This window comes from Arachis hypogaea, chromosome 14 (assembly GCF_003086295.3).
Source record: "Arachis hypogaea cultivar Tifrunner chromosome 14, arahy.Tifrunner.gnm2.J5K5, whole genome shotgun sequence".
Classification (NCBI taxonomy): domain Eukaryota; kingdom Viridiplantae; phylum Streptophyta; class Magnoliopsida; order Fabales; family Fabaceae; genus Arachis; species Arachis hypogaea.
Window position 1 is genome coordinate 43239261 of NC_092049.1, and position 15101 is coordinate 43254361.

General features: G+C 36.6%; 1 non-coding gene across 1 annotated transcript; it reads left to right on the top strand.

Annotated features, from left to right (window-relative positions):
• The first annotated feature begins 9789 nt into the window (after window positions 1-9789).
• On the top strand, window positions 9790-9897 carry LOC112746023 (small nucleolar RNA R71). The gene has a single exon (XR_003173923.1). It is a non-coding gene; the product is annotated as a small nucleolar RNA R71 (small nucleolar RNA).
• Window positions 9898-15101: the final 5204 nt, after the last annotated feature.

Genomic DNA, 15101 nt, shown 5'->3' on the forward strand with positions numbered 1-15101 from the left:
GCTTGTTATAAACATCAAAGGAGACAATATTCGTGCTGCTGAGTAACCTTATTGAATCCTCTGTCTCCTCCATATCTCCATTAAAGTTCAAGTACTGAAAAATGGCAGCTAAGGATTCTGGTAGTGGCCTCCACTTACACCCCACTTCACAGATAGAAACTGCTTCTTTCATACATCAAACAGCCATCAGAAAATTTCTTTGTGGAATATATCCAAGTAAGAGCCCTGACCGAGTCCATAAATTTGGCTTTCCTCCCTTCATGATTGTCCTATTAATAATGGTTCCAGCTTCTTCCATATTGCCCTTTCTGCTGTAAGCTGCTATCATCATGTTTGGAATAACAAAACTTCTGAAATACCGGTTTCTAGATTCTCACTCCTCCAAGATACTCTTCGCAAGTTCAATGTCATCCAACTTGAGAAATGAACTTATTACAGCTGAATAATAGTCTCTTTTAAGTAACTTCCCATCCATCTTAAAAATATTCTACAACCTCATCCCTTATTCTTTCTTCCCTATTGTTGCATATTGAGTCACACGATAAGGAAAGGCCTCTTTCCATTTTGTAGCTCTTTCCAGCCTTTAACATTTTTTACCTCAAAACAATGCTAAAAGTACAAGATAAGATGTTCCATAAAAGCTACTGTAGTAGATAGAGCCAAATATGAAAGACCTGGAATTTAAAAAAAATATTTACAAATAATATTAATTAAATTGCACCGAGAAAAAAAAACATTACGAACATTACCATATGAATAAGAGAAAAAATATATGTGAAAGACCAAAAAATACAACAAAAATAAGCGAGGGAAGAACTTCATTGAAATTGGCATTTGGACACTGCATGAAAGATAGCAAAACCATATCAGAAATCAGCCAAACACTTGCTTAATCACACGTATGTTTAAGAAAAGTGCAACAGGCCGGACTATTTATCATTTCAACAATTGCATAAGGATTCAATTAATTAATGAAGCTTCATATGAACACCAGTCAAAAGAATCTATAATTATCGCCAATATATTTATTAAACAAAAGTAGTGTTACTTAAGCGGTAGCTCCTTATTACAATTCCCTATTTGGCCAAGAACATTCAAACTAGGCCTTAATAAACCCCGATTTCGTGATTTATCTTGTGCTTATTTTAGGGGATTTTACCACCTTTTTCCACATTTATTCAATGAAATAGCATGATTTTGTAATTCTCCCTTAAATTGTGCTTAAGTGTAAAAACATGCTTTTTAGGCCCTTAAATTGGTGATTTTGATTCACTGTAATTCCATTCGATGCCTTGATGTGTTTGTTGAGTGATTTTAGGTTCATAAGGCAAGTATTGGATGGAAGAAATGAGGAGAAGAGCATACAAAGTGAAGAATTCATGAAGAAACGAAGATTGGGAATGCAACAATAGACGTGCACACGTACAAGGCGCGCACGCGCAGAAGTGGTTTTCGCACAGAGACGCGCAAGCGTACATGACGCGTCCGCGCGAATGAAGAATTTGCCTATCGATGCTGGGGGCAATTTTTGAGCTGCCCAGGCCCAAATCCAACTTGTTTCTGAGTGTATTTCATGTAGAATTGAAGTCCAAGCAAAGGGGGAGCAATTAGTTTAGCCAACATGAGCCTTTAGTTAGTTTTCTAGAGAGAGAAGCTCCATTTTCTCTCTAGAATTAGGTTAGGATTAGATTAGATTGTTATAGATCCATGTTTAATTCCTTGCTTTCATCTTATTTCTTTTATAATTTTTCTTTTCTACATCTTGATTCTCTTGGTTGTAAAGTTAATCTCTCATTTTGCTCTCTTTTGTGATGATGAACTCATGTTGGATTTGGTTTACATTTAATGCAATTTGATGTTGATGTTTCTTTTGTTGATGAATTGTTCCTTGCAATTAGTAGTTGGTAGACTTTATTATTCTTACAATTTATGATGTTTACTTCCATTGCACTCTACGTGTTTGATGAAATGTTCTCTTTAGTTTTTGAGTAGTTCTGTTGACTCTTGGCCTAAGCTAAGGGAATTGGGTAAACTTGAGTCATTGAGTATTATGGAATTAGCAATTTGAGAACCCTTGGTGATCAATTTGATACCCATTGAGGCTAACTCACTACTAAGTTAATTAGTAGGTAGGTTGGAACTTAAGGGTTGATGTGATCAAACCTAATTGATGTACTTCGAGCTTAGGAGTAGATATTACGTACTTAAGGCTTTTGGGAAGTAGACTTAATAGGTTGGCCTCTCATAATTATCAATATTTTGGGTTGTTGACAAGGATAGTGATCTTAGTTACCTAAGTCTTAGCCAAGAGTTCTTTATCTTGTTTTCTTTAATTACTTGCTTAATTTACTTTTCTTGCCCTCTTATAAACCAAAACCCCCTTTACCCCCTCATAGCCAATAATTGACCACTTCATTACAATTCCTAGGGAGACGACTCGGAGTCCATATACTCTGGTTAATTCTTATTTGGGGTTTGTACATGTGACAACCAAAAATTTTTGATTGGGAGGATTGTTTGTTGGTTTAGAACCATACTTGCAACGAAGTAATTCTTTTCTATAAGAAGAAAATCTAGACCATCGAGCAAAAAACTCCTTAATCAGGCCACAAAAGGAAACAGTTATCCAATATAGTCAAAAGAAAAAATCAAAATAGTGAATGTCTAAACCCAAGCCCATACGAGTAAGAGAGAGAGAGAGAGAAAGAGAGAGAGAGAGAGAGATATATATATATACTTAATGAGAGTAAAGATTTTGCACAACCAGAAAAGAATCAAGACCATGAAGGCAAGCATCTGGTCGTCATAAAACTCAAACAGAAAGAATAGAATACCAATCATAATCTGAAGAAATAACCCAAGAAAAACAATAGAAAACTATCAGCATGGCTAAGACTAAAATGAAATTGCACAACTGAACATTCAGACAAATATTGTTTATCAGTTAAAATGAGTGCTTACAGGAAGAAAAACCAGTGATTCAATTACATGTACAAAGATCAACTGAAATGTCGGAAGGCGATGCCAAGCATGGTGTTGAAGCTGCACTACAAAGAGCCAAAGACTAGAAGATGTCAAAAGGGAGTCTCTTCCAATGCGCACAACACCATGAACTACTATGACATACTAGATAGTGCCAAAGCTCAAATGAAGCTGTTCTTATGGTTAGCACACTTAATCCAGAAAACATAGTTGACAAAAAACCTTCTGAATAAACATCCCAATTGCAAGGTGATAGGAGTCTTGTACAATCCTAGTTGCCTCACATTTTAGGTAAATTTAGAAAAGCAAGTATCAATTGGGGAAATGGTTGATAAATCATTGTCACCCTTTTTCACAATTACCAAGTTCAAATCAGAGAGGTTATTGAATATGGAAAATCAAAACATAGCACACAAGACTTGAATGAATGCTCTAATATGAATAAATCAGGTTGGGGACAAGGTTTACTGATTTCATTTTCACTAACAATTCTAAATCTGAGTAAACATGTGAGATGTCCAAAGCATGTCTAATTCAGTATCTTTAGTACAACTATATTGCTTTAATTTAGATGTCCAAAGCAAGTAACAAACCTATTCTTTCCTGTATGATTTTCTCCAGAGCCTCCAGCTGAATGAACCTCCTCTGTGGCCTATGAAAAAGCTGCTCACAGTAAAATTTGTACCACTTCTTGAAATCATCCTTCATCTACAATCATTTGAACCAAGCTAGATACATAATTAAATAATTTATCAAAATCCTAGAAACCAACAAAGAGATCAGACTAAAATTTTGAGCTACTTGAATGTTTAAGAAATTAGATTCTAAACTTTTAAAATAAGCACAAAAAAATATAGAAACATGAGTGATAGAAAATTAGGAATTTAAAAATTCTAAATTGAGAAAAAATGTAAAAAGATGTAAAAAGACCTAATGTGAACTAATGGATGAACTTGGCCATGCCGGACTTGAAGACGAGAATATAGAGGTGGCGCTCGAGGAAGTTCTCGACAGTGAGAGAGAGAAAGAGAGAGAAAGAGAGAGAGAGAGAGAGAGAGAGAGAGAGAGATAGAGAGAGAGAGAGAGGATGTAATCGAGCTTGTTCTACATCTCATCGAGGAGGTTGGTGAACAAAATTGTGATCACACTTTTCACAACTCCGCACAACTAACCATCAAGTGCATTGGGTCGTCCAAGTAATACCTTACGTGAGTAAGGGTCGATCCCACAGAGATTGTCGGCTTGAAGCAAGCTATGGTCATCTTGTAAATCTTATTCAGGCGGATTCAAATGGTTATGAGGTTTTAATAATTAAAAGATAAATAAAACATAAAATAAAATAAAGGTACTTATGTGATTCATTGGTGAGAGTTTCAGACAAGCATTTGGAGATGCTTTGTTGCTTCTGAACCTCTGCTTTCCTATTGTCTTCCTCCGACCATGCGTGCTCCCTTCCATGGCAAGCTGTATGATCCTCTCGGATGAAAAATACCAGGTACGATCTCTGCACGGCTAATCAACTGTCAAATTTCTCGTCTCAGATGAAAAATACCAAGTACAGCTACCGCACGGCCAATCATCTGTCAGTTCTCACTAGCGTTGGAATAGGATCTCTCTATCCTTTTGCACACTGTCACTGCGCCCAACATTCGCGAGTTTGAAGCTCGTCACAGTCATCCATTCTCAGATCCTACTCGGAATACCACAGATAAGGTTTAGACTTTCCGGATCTCAGGAATGCTGCCAATGGTTCTAGCCTATACCACGAAGGTTCTAATCTCAGATTCGGATACTCTGTTGTCAGGAGAGACAATGTGAATCACGGATCAGAGACCCAAGAGAATATACTCCAGCTATCATCCAATGACTACGTTGAACATCATGTAGACCACTTGTGGTTGTCAGGCACGCGGATCTTGGCTAAGCGAGTAACGAAGATCGTGGGTGATTGTCACGGTCACCCCTTCATTCTGACTTAACTAAATTAAGTACAAGAGTATATCTTGGAGAAGAAGTAGGCGTGAATTGAAAGAGAAACAATAGTACTTGCATTAATTCATGAAGAACAGCAGAGCTCCGCACCTTAATCTATGAGGTGTAAAAACTCCACCGTAGAAAATACATAAGAGAAAAAGGTCTAGGTATGGCCGAATGGACATCCTCTCAAATCCAGGATGATAATCTCATAATCCCCTAATACAATAGTAAAAAGTGCTATTTATACTAAACTAGTTACTAGGGATTACAGAAAATGAATAACTAAGTGCAGATAGTGCAGAAATCCACTTTCGGGGCCCACTTAGTGTGTGCTTGGACTGAGCATTGAAGCTTTCATGTGCATAGGCCATTCTTGGAGTTAAACGCCAGCTTGGGTGCCAGTTTGGGCATTTAACTACAGTTCTGGTTGCCAGTTCTGGCATTTTATGCCAGAAAATGATCTCTGGTGGGCTTTTAGACGCCTGTTTGGGCCATCAAATCTCAGAAAAAGTATGGACTGTTATACATTACTGGAAAGCCCAAGATGTCGACTTTCCAACGCAATTGAGAGCGTACCAATTGGACTTCTGGAGCTCCAGAAAATCTACTTCGAATGCAGGAGGGTCAGAATCCAACAACATCTGCAGTCCTTTCTCAGCCTCTGAATCAGATTTTTGCTCAGGTCCCTCAATTTCAGCCAGAAAATACCTGAAATTACAGAAAAATACACAAACTCATAGTAAAGTCCAGAAATGTGATTTTTTCATAAAAACTAATAAAAACATAATAAAAAGTAACTAAAACATACTAAAAACTATGTAAAAATAATGCCAAAAAGGGTATAAATTATCCGCTCATCACAACACCAAACTTAAATTGTTGCTTGTCCCCAAGCAACTAAAAACAAAATAGGATAAAAAGAAGAGAAAATACAATAAATTCCAAAATTATCAATGAAGCTTAGTTTCAATTAGGTGAGCGGGACTAGTAGCTTTTTGCTTCTGAACAGTTTTGGCATCTCACTTTATCCTTTGAAGTTCAGAATGATTGGCATCCATAGGAACTCAGAATTCAGATAGTGTTATCTTGAACACAACTACTTTATGAGTATTGGCCGTGACCCTAAGCATTTTATTTTCCAGTATTACCACTGGATACATAAATGCCACAGACATATAACTGGGTGAACCTTTTCAGATTGTGACTCAGCTTTGCTAGAGTCCACAGTTAGAGGTGCCCAGAGCTCTTAAGCACACTCTTTTTGCTTTGGACCACAACTTTAACCGCTCAGTCTCAAGCTTTTCACTTGACACCTTCACGCCACAAGCACATGGTTAGGGACAGCTTGATTTAGCTGCTTAGGCCAGGATTTTATTCCTTTGGGCCCTCCTATCCATTAATGCTCAAAGCCTTGGATCCTTTTTACCCTTGCCTTTTGGTTTAAAGGTCTATTGGCTTTTTCTGCTTACTTTTTCTTTCTCTTTCTCTTTTTTTTTTGCCAATTTTTTTGCAAGCTTTGTGTTTTTCACTGCTTTTTCTTGCTTAAAGAATCAATTTTATGATTTTTTAGATTATCAATAACATTTCTCTTTTTTCATTATTCTTTCAAGAGCCAATAATTTTAACATTCATAAGCTTCACTATAAAAAAATATGCACTGTTCAAGCATTCATTCAGAAAACAAAAAGTATTGCCACCACATCAAAATAATTAAGCTAATTTCAAGACAAATTTCAAAATCCATGTACTTCTTTTTCTTTTTCAGAAACATTTTTTTATTTAAGAAAGGTGAAGGATTCATAGGACATTCATATCTTTAAGACATAGACACTTGACACTAATGATCATGTAATAAAGACAAAAACAAAGACAAAACATAAAGCATAAACCGAAAAACAGAAAAATAAAAACAAGGAAATTAAAGAACGGGTCCACTTTAGTGAGGGCGGCTAGTTCTTCTTCTTGAAGATCCTATGGAGTGCTTGAGCTCCTCTATGTCTCTTCCTTGCTTTTGTTGCTCTTTTCTCATGGCCTTTTGGTCCTCTCTGATTTCATTAAGGATAATGGAGTGCTCTTGGTGCTCCATCCTTAGTTGCTCCATGTTAGAACTCAAATCTCCTAAAGAGGTGTTGAGTTGCTCCCAACAGTTTTGTGGAGGAAAATGCATCCCTTGAGGTATCTCAGGGATTTCTTGATGAGAAACTTCCTCATGCTCTTGTTGAGGTCCATGAGTGGGCTCTCTTATTTGCTCCATCCTCTTCTTAGTGATGGGCTTGTCCTCTTCAATGAGGATGTCTTCCTCTATGACAATTTCAACTAAATTGCATAGGTTACAGATGAGATGAGGGAAGGCTAACCTTGCCAAAATGGAGGGCTTGTCCGCCACCTTGTATAGTTCTAGAGGTATGATCTCATGAACTTCTACTTCCTCTCTATTCATGATACTATGGATCATGATAGCCCGGTCTATTGTAACTTCAGACCAGTTGCTAGTAGAAATGATAGAGCGTTGGATGAACTCCAACCATCCTCTAGCCACAGGCTTGAGGTCAAGCCTTCTCAGTTGAATCGGCTTGCCTTTGGAGTCTCTCTTCCATTGAGCTCCTTCCACATAGATGTCCATGAGGACTTGGTATAACTTTTGATCAAATTTGATCCTTCTAGTGAAAGGATGAGGATCTCCTTGCCTTATTGGCAAGTTGAATGCCAATCTCACAGTTTTCGGACTGAAATCCAAGTATTTCCCCCAAATCATTGTGAGCCAATTCTTTGGGTTCGGGTTCATACTTCGATCATGGTTCTTAGTGATCCATGCATTAGGATAGAACTCTTGAACCATTATGATTCTGACTTATTGGATGGGGTTGGTGAGAGCTTCCCAACCTCTTCTTCGAACCTCACATCGGATCTCCGGATATTCACTCTTTTTGAGCATGAAGGGGACTTCGGGGATCACCTTTTTCTTGGCCACAACTTCATAGAAGTGGTCTTGATAGACTTTTGAGATGAATCTCTCCATCTCCCATGACTCGGAGGTGGAAGAAATTGCCTTCCCTTTCCTCTTTCTAGAGATTTCTCCGGCCTTAGGTGCCATTAATGGTTATGGAAAAATAAAAAGCAGAGCTTTTTCCCACACCAAACTTAAAAGGTTTGCTCGTCCTCGAGCAAAAGAAGAAAGAAAGGAGTAGAAGAAGAAGAAATGGAGGAGATAGAGGGAGTAGTGAATTTGGCCAAGGGGGGTTTAAGTGTTTATGATTTGTGAAATAGAAGGTGGTAAGGAGGGTTATTTATAGGGTAAGAGAGAAGGGGAATTCGTGTATGAGGGGGTTGGGTTTGGGAGGAAAATATTTTGAATTTGAATGGTGAGGTAGGTGGGATTTTAGATGGGTGTTTTGGGGAGTAGTGAATGGATGTGAGTGGTGAAGAGATTGTGGGGAAGAGGGTAGGATTTGATAGGTGACTGGTGTTTAGGAAAGAGTGTTATGGAAAGGTGTGATGAGTATTTCTGCTCCCTGCACCTTTCTGGCGTTTAAATGCCCTCTGTGTGCTATTTCTGGCATTTAACGCCAACTCTGCTACCTTTTCTGGCATTAAATGCCAGGCTGATAAACCTTTCTGGCGTTTAACGCCAACCAGACACCCTTTTCTGGCGTTAAACGCCAGTCTGTCTGCCAATTCTGGCATTTAATGCCAGCCAGACACCAGACATCCTTTTCTGGTGTTAAACGCCAGTCTGCCTGCCAAGGTATTTAGTTTATTGATGAGCAATTGAGGTTCATCCTCCTAAGTATCATTACCAAATAACTTGGCATTCAGCTTCATGATTGCTCCTAGATACTGAGAAACTTGCTCTTCAATAATATCTTCATCCTCTTCAGAGGAGAAATACTCATCAGAGCTCATGAATGGCAACAGTAAGTTCAGTGGAATCTCTATGGTCTCTGTATGAACCTCAGATTCCTTTAGTTCCTCAATAGGGAACTCTTTATTGGTCAGTGGACATCCAGCAAGGTCTTCCTCACTTGAAATCACTACCATTTTACTCTCTTCAGGTTCGGCCACTTTGGATATAGTTATGGCCTTACACTCTCTTTTTGGATTCTCTTCTATATTGCTTGGGAGAGTACTAGGAGGAGTTTCAGTAATTCATTTACTCAGCTGACCCACTTGTGCCTCTAAATTTCTGATGGAGGACCTTGTTTCAGTCATGAAACTGAGAGTGGTCTTAGATAGATCAGAGACTATGGTTGCTAAGTCAGAGAGGCTCTGCTTAGAATTCTCTGTTTGTTGCTGAGAAGATGATAGAAAAGGCTTGCTATTGCCAGACCTATTTCTCCCACCATTATTATTATTGAAGCCTTGATTAGGCTTCTGCTGATCCTTCCATGAGAAATTAGGATGATTCCTCCATGAAGGATTATAGGTGTTTCCATAGGATTCTCCCATGTAATTCACCTCTTCCATTGCAGGATTCTAAGGGTCATAAGCTTCTCCTTCAGAGGAGGCCTCTTTAGTACTGCCGGATGCAACTCGCATTCCAGTCAGATTCTGAGAAATCATATTGACTTGCTGAGTTAATATTTTATTCTAAGCCAATATTGCATTCAGAGTATCAATCTCAAGAACTCTTTTCTTCTGAGTCATCCCATTATTCATAGGATTTCTTTCAGAAGTATACATCAACTGGTTTTTTGCAACCATCTCAATGAGTTCCTGGGCTTCTGCAGGCGTTTTCTTTAGATGAAGAGATCCACCAGCAGAGTAGTCCAATGACATCATAGACAATTCAGACAGACCATCATAGAATATACATAAGATGCTCCATTCTGAAAGCATGTCAGAAGGACACCTTCTAATCAATTGCTTGTATCTTTCCCAAGCTTCATAGAGGGATTCACCTTCCTTTTGTTTGAAGGTTTGGACTTCCACTCTAAGCTTGCTCAACTTTTGAGGTGGAAAGAATTTGACCAAGAAAGCATTGACCAACTTTTTCCAATAGTTCAGGCTTTCTTTAGGTTTTAAGTCCAACCATATCCTAGCTCTGTCTCTTACAGCAAAGGGGAAAAGCATAAGTCTGTAGACCTCGGGATTAACCCCATTGGTCTTAACAGTGTCACAGATTTGCAAGAATTCATCTAAGAACAGATGAGGATCTTCCAATGGAAGTCCATGGAACTTGCAATTTTGTTTCATTAGAGAAACTAATTGAGGTTTAAGCTCAAAGTTGTTTGCTCCAATTGCAGGAATTGAGATGCTTCTTCCATAGAAGTCAGAAGTTGGTGCAATAAAGTCACCAAGCATCTTCCTTGCATCTCCACCATTGTTGTTGTTTTCGGCTGCCATGGCTTCTTCTTTTTCGAAAATTTCTGTAAGGTCCTCTCCAGAGGGTTGTGCTTTAGCTTCTCTTAGCTTCCTCTTCAGAGTCCTTTCAGGTTCATGATCAGTTTCAACAAGAATGTCTTTATCCCTGTTTCTGCTCATATGAAAAAGAAGATAATATAAAAGAAGAGGAATCCTCTATGTCACAGTATAAAGATTCCTTTATGTGAGTAGAAGAATAGAAGAATAGAAGAATGAGGTAGAGGAAGAATAAGAAGAATTCAAACACAGAGAGAGGGAGAGGATTCGAATTATGAGTAAAAGAGAAGTGTTAGTAAATAAAGAAAGAGATGTGAGAGAGAGAGTTATTCGAATTTTAATTAAAAGAAAAGAAAAATATTTTTGTTTTTATTTTAATTATAAGTTAGAATTCGAAATTTAAGAAAAGAAATAAAATAAAATTAGAATTTAAAAAAATTAGTTAATTAAAAATAATTTTGAAAAATTGGTTAGGGGTTTTCGAAAATTAGAGAGAGAAAAGTAGTTAAGTGGTTTTGAAAAAGATAAGAAATAGTAAACTTTTTAAAATTACAAACAAGTTAAGTGGTTAATTGAAAAAGATTTGAAAATCAATTTTGAAAAGATAAGAAGTTAGAAAAATATTTTAAAATTAAATTTTGAAAAAGATATGATTGAAATTTATTTTGAAAAAGATTTGAAGAAGAAATTAAAAAGATTTGATTTTAAAAACTAAAGTTGATGACTTGACTAATGAGAAACTAAAAGATATGATTCTAGAATTTAAAGATTGAACCTTTCTTAACAAGAAAGTAACAAACTTGAAATTTTTTGAATCAAAACATTAAATGTTAGCAATAATTTCGAAAATTATGAAGTAAAATTAAGAGAAAGATTTTGAAAATTTATTTAAGAAATTCGAACATTTTAAGAAGAAAAATGAAAAAGATTTGATTTTTGAAAAAGATTTGAAAAGATAAAATTTTTAAATTGAAATTTTTGACTTGACTAACAAGAAACAACTAAATTTTAAATTTTTTTTACTAAGTCAACCCAAAATTTCGAAATTTATGAGTAAAATAAGGGAAAGATATTATTTTGATTTTTTTGAATTAATGAAGAAAGAGAAAAACAACAAAATGACACAAGACATAAGAATTTAAGATCAAAACAAATAATGCATGCAAGAACACTTTGAATGTCAAGATGAACACCAAGAACACTTTGAAGATCAAGATGAACATCAAGAACATATTTTTGAAATTTTTTTTAAGAAAAGAAAGACATGCAAGACACCAAACTTAGAAATTTTTAATGTTTAGACACTATGAATTTGAAAAAGCATATGAAAAATAACAAAAAATACAAAACAAGAAAATCACAAGATTAAACAAAGAACATCACCAATAACATCTTGAAGATCATGAAGAACATAATGCATATATTTTCGAAAATTAAAGAAAAACTAACACATGCAATTGACACCAAACTTAAAATTTGACACTAGACTCAAACAAGAAACACAATTTTTTTTTTGGTTTTTATGGTTTTATTAAATATTTTTATATATTTTTCAAAATTATTTTGGAAAAAGAAAATAAAGAAATCCAAAATTTTTAATAAGAATTCCAGGATCGTGCAATGTTATTCTGAAGCTCCGGTCCAAAAGAATTAGACATGGCCAACGGCCAACCAAGCTTTAGCAGAACAAATACAAACATGTCCTTTCTATAATGGAAAGTGGAAATATCGGTCCAAAAGATTAGACATGGCTTAACAGCCAGCCAGGCTTCAACACATCTCAAGAAGCTCTAGAATTCATTCTTAAAAATTCTGAAGAACATTTTTTTTTTGAATTTTTCGAAAACTAAAATTTTTTGTATTTTTTTTCAAAAATAAAAATAAAAAGCTTAAACATAAAATAAAATTACCCAATCTAAGCAACAAGATGAACCGTCAGTTGTCCAAACTCGAACAATCCCCGGCAACGGCGCCAAAAACATGGTGCACGAAATTGTGATCACACTTTTCACAACTCCGCACAACTAACCAGCAAGTGCACTGGGCCGTCCAAGTAATACCTTACGAGAGTAAGGGTTGATCCCACAGAGATTGTCGGCTTGAAGCAAGCTATGGTCATCTTGTAAATCTTAGTCAGGCGGATTCAAATGGTTATGAGGTTTTAATAATTAAAAGATAAATAAAACATAAAATAAAATAAAGGTACTTATGTGATTCATTGGTGAGTGTTTCAGACAAGCATTTGGAGATGCTTTGTTGCTTCTAAACCTCTACTTTCCTATTGTCTTCCTCCAACCATGCGTGCTCCCTTCCATGGCAAGCTGTATGATTGATGAGCTGAAGATTGATGGTTTAGAATTTACAATAAATTCTCGTTGCAAGTATAGTTTCTAAACCAAGCAATAATACTTTCATATAAAAACTTGTTTGTCACTGAAACAAACCCAATAAAAATAAATAACCAAAGTATTTAAACCTCGGGTCGTCTCTCAAGGAGTTGCAGGGTAGTATGATTTATTATTGGTTATGGAAAATTGTATGTTTTTGGGTTTTTTAAAATAAGGAACAAGTAATTTAAATAACAAGAAAAATAAATTAATAATAATAAAATCTCTTGGCAAGGTATAAGAAATTGAAATCCTATCCTAGTTATCCTTATCAGGTGTGATGAGAATTGAATTCTGCTCCCACTTAAATTAACCCTTGCTAAACAAAGGAGAGTCAAGTGGACTAATTAATTTGATCCTCAAGTCCTAGTCAACTCCTATGGAAAGACTAGAGTTATTGGAGTACAAATTAACCAGCAGAAATAACAATCATCAATCACAAGGAGTTTGATAACTCAAGTGTTGCTAATTACTTAACCGAAGCCAAAAGGGGAAAATAAATCTAAATTGAATTGAAATCATCATAATTAAAACAATCATTAATCTGAAATACCTCAAATTGCATTTAAACATAAATTCAAATCCTAACATGGAAAGTTTTTAAATCAATAATGAAAAGATAAATGACAATTAAAGTAATGGAATAAATAAAAGTAGAAAGTAAATTAAAGGATTATTGAACCTGTGATTGAAGAGATCGTAGCTTAAACATAATAGAAATCCTGAATCCTAATCCTAAGAGAGAGGAGAGAGCCTCTCTCTCTAAAACTACATCTAATCCTAAAATTTTCGATATTGTATCTATCACTAAGTTGTTATTTGATTCCTCCATTCTTTGGCTTATATTATGTGTTTCTGGATTCAGAATTGGGCCGAAAAAGGGTCCAGAAATCACTGGGGGCGTTTTCTGCAAATTCTTGTACGTGGCGTCTATCACGCGTTCGCGTAGGTCACGCGTCCGCGTCATCTGACAGTTTTCCTTGTCACGCGTACGCGTCAGTCATGCATACGCGTCATTTGCGTTCTGCTCAGGGCACATGTCCGCGTCTTCCACGCGTTTGCGTCGATGGCATTTCGCGCTAGGCATGCGTTCACGTCGTCCATGCGTTTACGTCGCTGCCTTTTCTTCAAAACTCCATTTTTGTTCTTTCCTTCCATTTTTGTATGTTTCCTTTTTGTCCTTTAAGCCATTCCTGCCCTATGAGATCTAAAAATACTTAACACACAAATCACAGCATCGAATGGTAATAAAGGATAATTAAAATTAATATTTTTAAAGCATAGGAAACATGTTTTTCACATATATCATAATATAAGGAAGGAATAGTAAAACCATGCAATTTACGTGAATAAGTGGGTGAAGGATTGAATAAATCATTTAAAATGAGCACAAAATACATCATAAAATATGGGTTTATCAATGATCCTCTCAGATGAAAAGTACCAGGTACGATCTCTACACGGCTAATCAACTGTCGGATTTCTCGTCTCGGATGAAAAATACCAGGTACAGCTACTGCACGGCTAATCATCTGTCGGTTCTCACTAGCGTCGAAATAGGATATCTCTATCCTTTTGCACACTGTCACTGCGCCTAACATTCGCGAGTTTGAAGCTCTTCACAATCATTCCTTCCTAGATCCTACTCGGAATACCACAGACAAGGTTTAGACTTTCCGGATCTCAGGAATGCTGCCAATGGTTCTAGCCTATACCACGAAGGTTCTAATCTTAGATTCGGATGCTCTGTTGTCAGGAGAGATGATGCAAATCACGGATCAGAGACCCAAGAGAATATACTCTGGCTATCGTCCAATGACTACGTTGAACATCATGTAGACCGCTTGTGGTTGTCAGGCACGCGGATCTTGGCTAAGCGAGTAACGAAGATAGTGGGTGATTGTCACGGGTCACCCCTTCATTCTGACTTAACTGAATTAAGTAAAAGAGTATATCTTGGAGAAGAAGTATGCGTGAATTGAAAGAGACGATAGTAATTGCATTAATAAATGAAGAACAGCAGAGCTCCGCACCTTAATCTATGAGGTGTAGAAACTCCACCGTAGAAAATACATAAGAGAAAAAGGTCTAGGCATGGCCGAATGGCTAGCCTCTCAAATCCAAGGATGATAATCTCATAATCCCCGAATACAATAGTAAAAAGTGCTATTTATACTAAACTAGTTACTAGGGATTACAAAAAATGAATAACTAAGTGCAGATAGTGCAGAAATCCACTTTCAGGGCCCACTTGGTGTGTTCTTGGGCTAAGCATTGAAGCTTTCACGTGCATAGGCCATTCTTGGAGTTAAACGCCAGCTTGGGTGCCAGTTTGGGCGTTTAACTACAGTTCTGGTGTTTTACGCCAGAAAAGGATCTCTAGTGGGCGTTTAGATG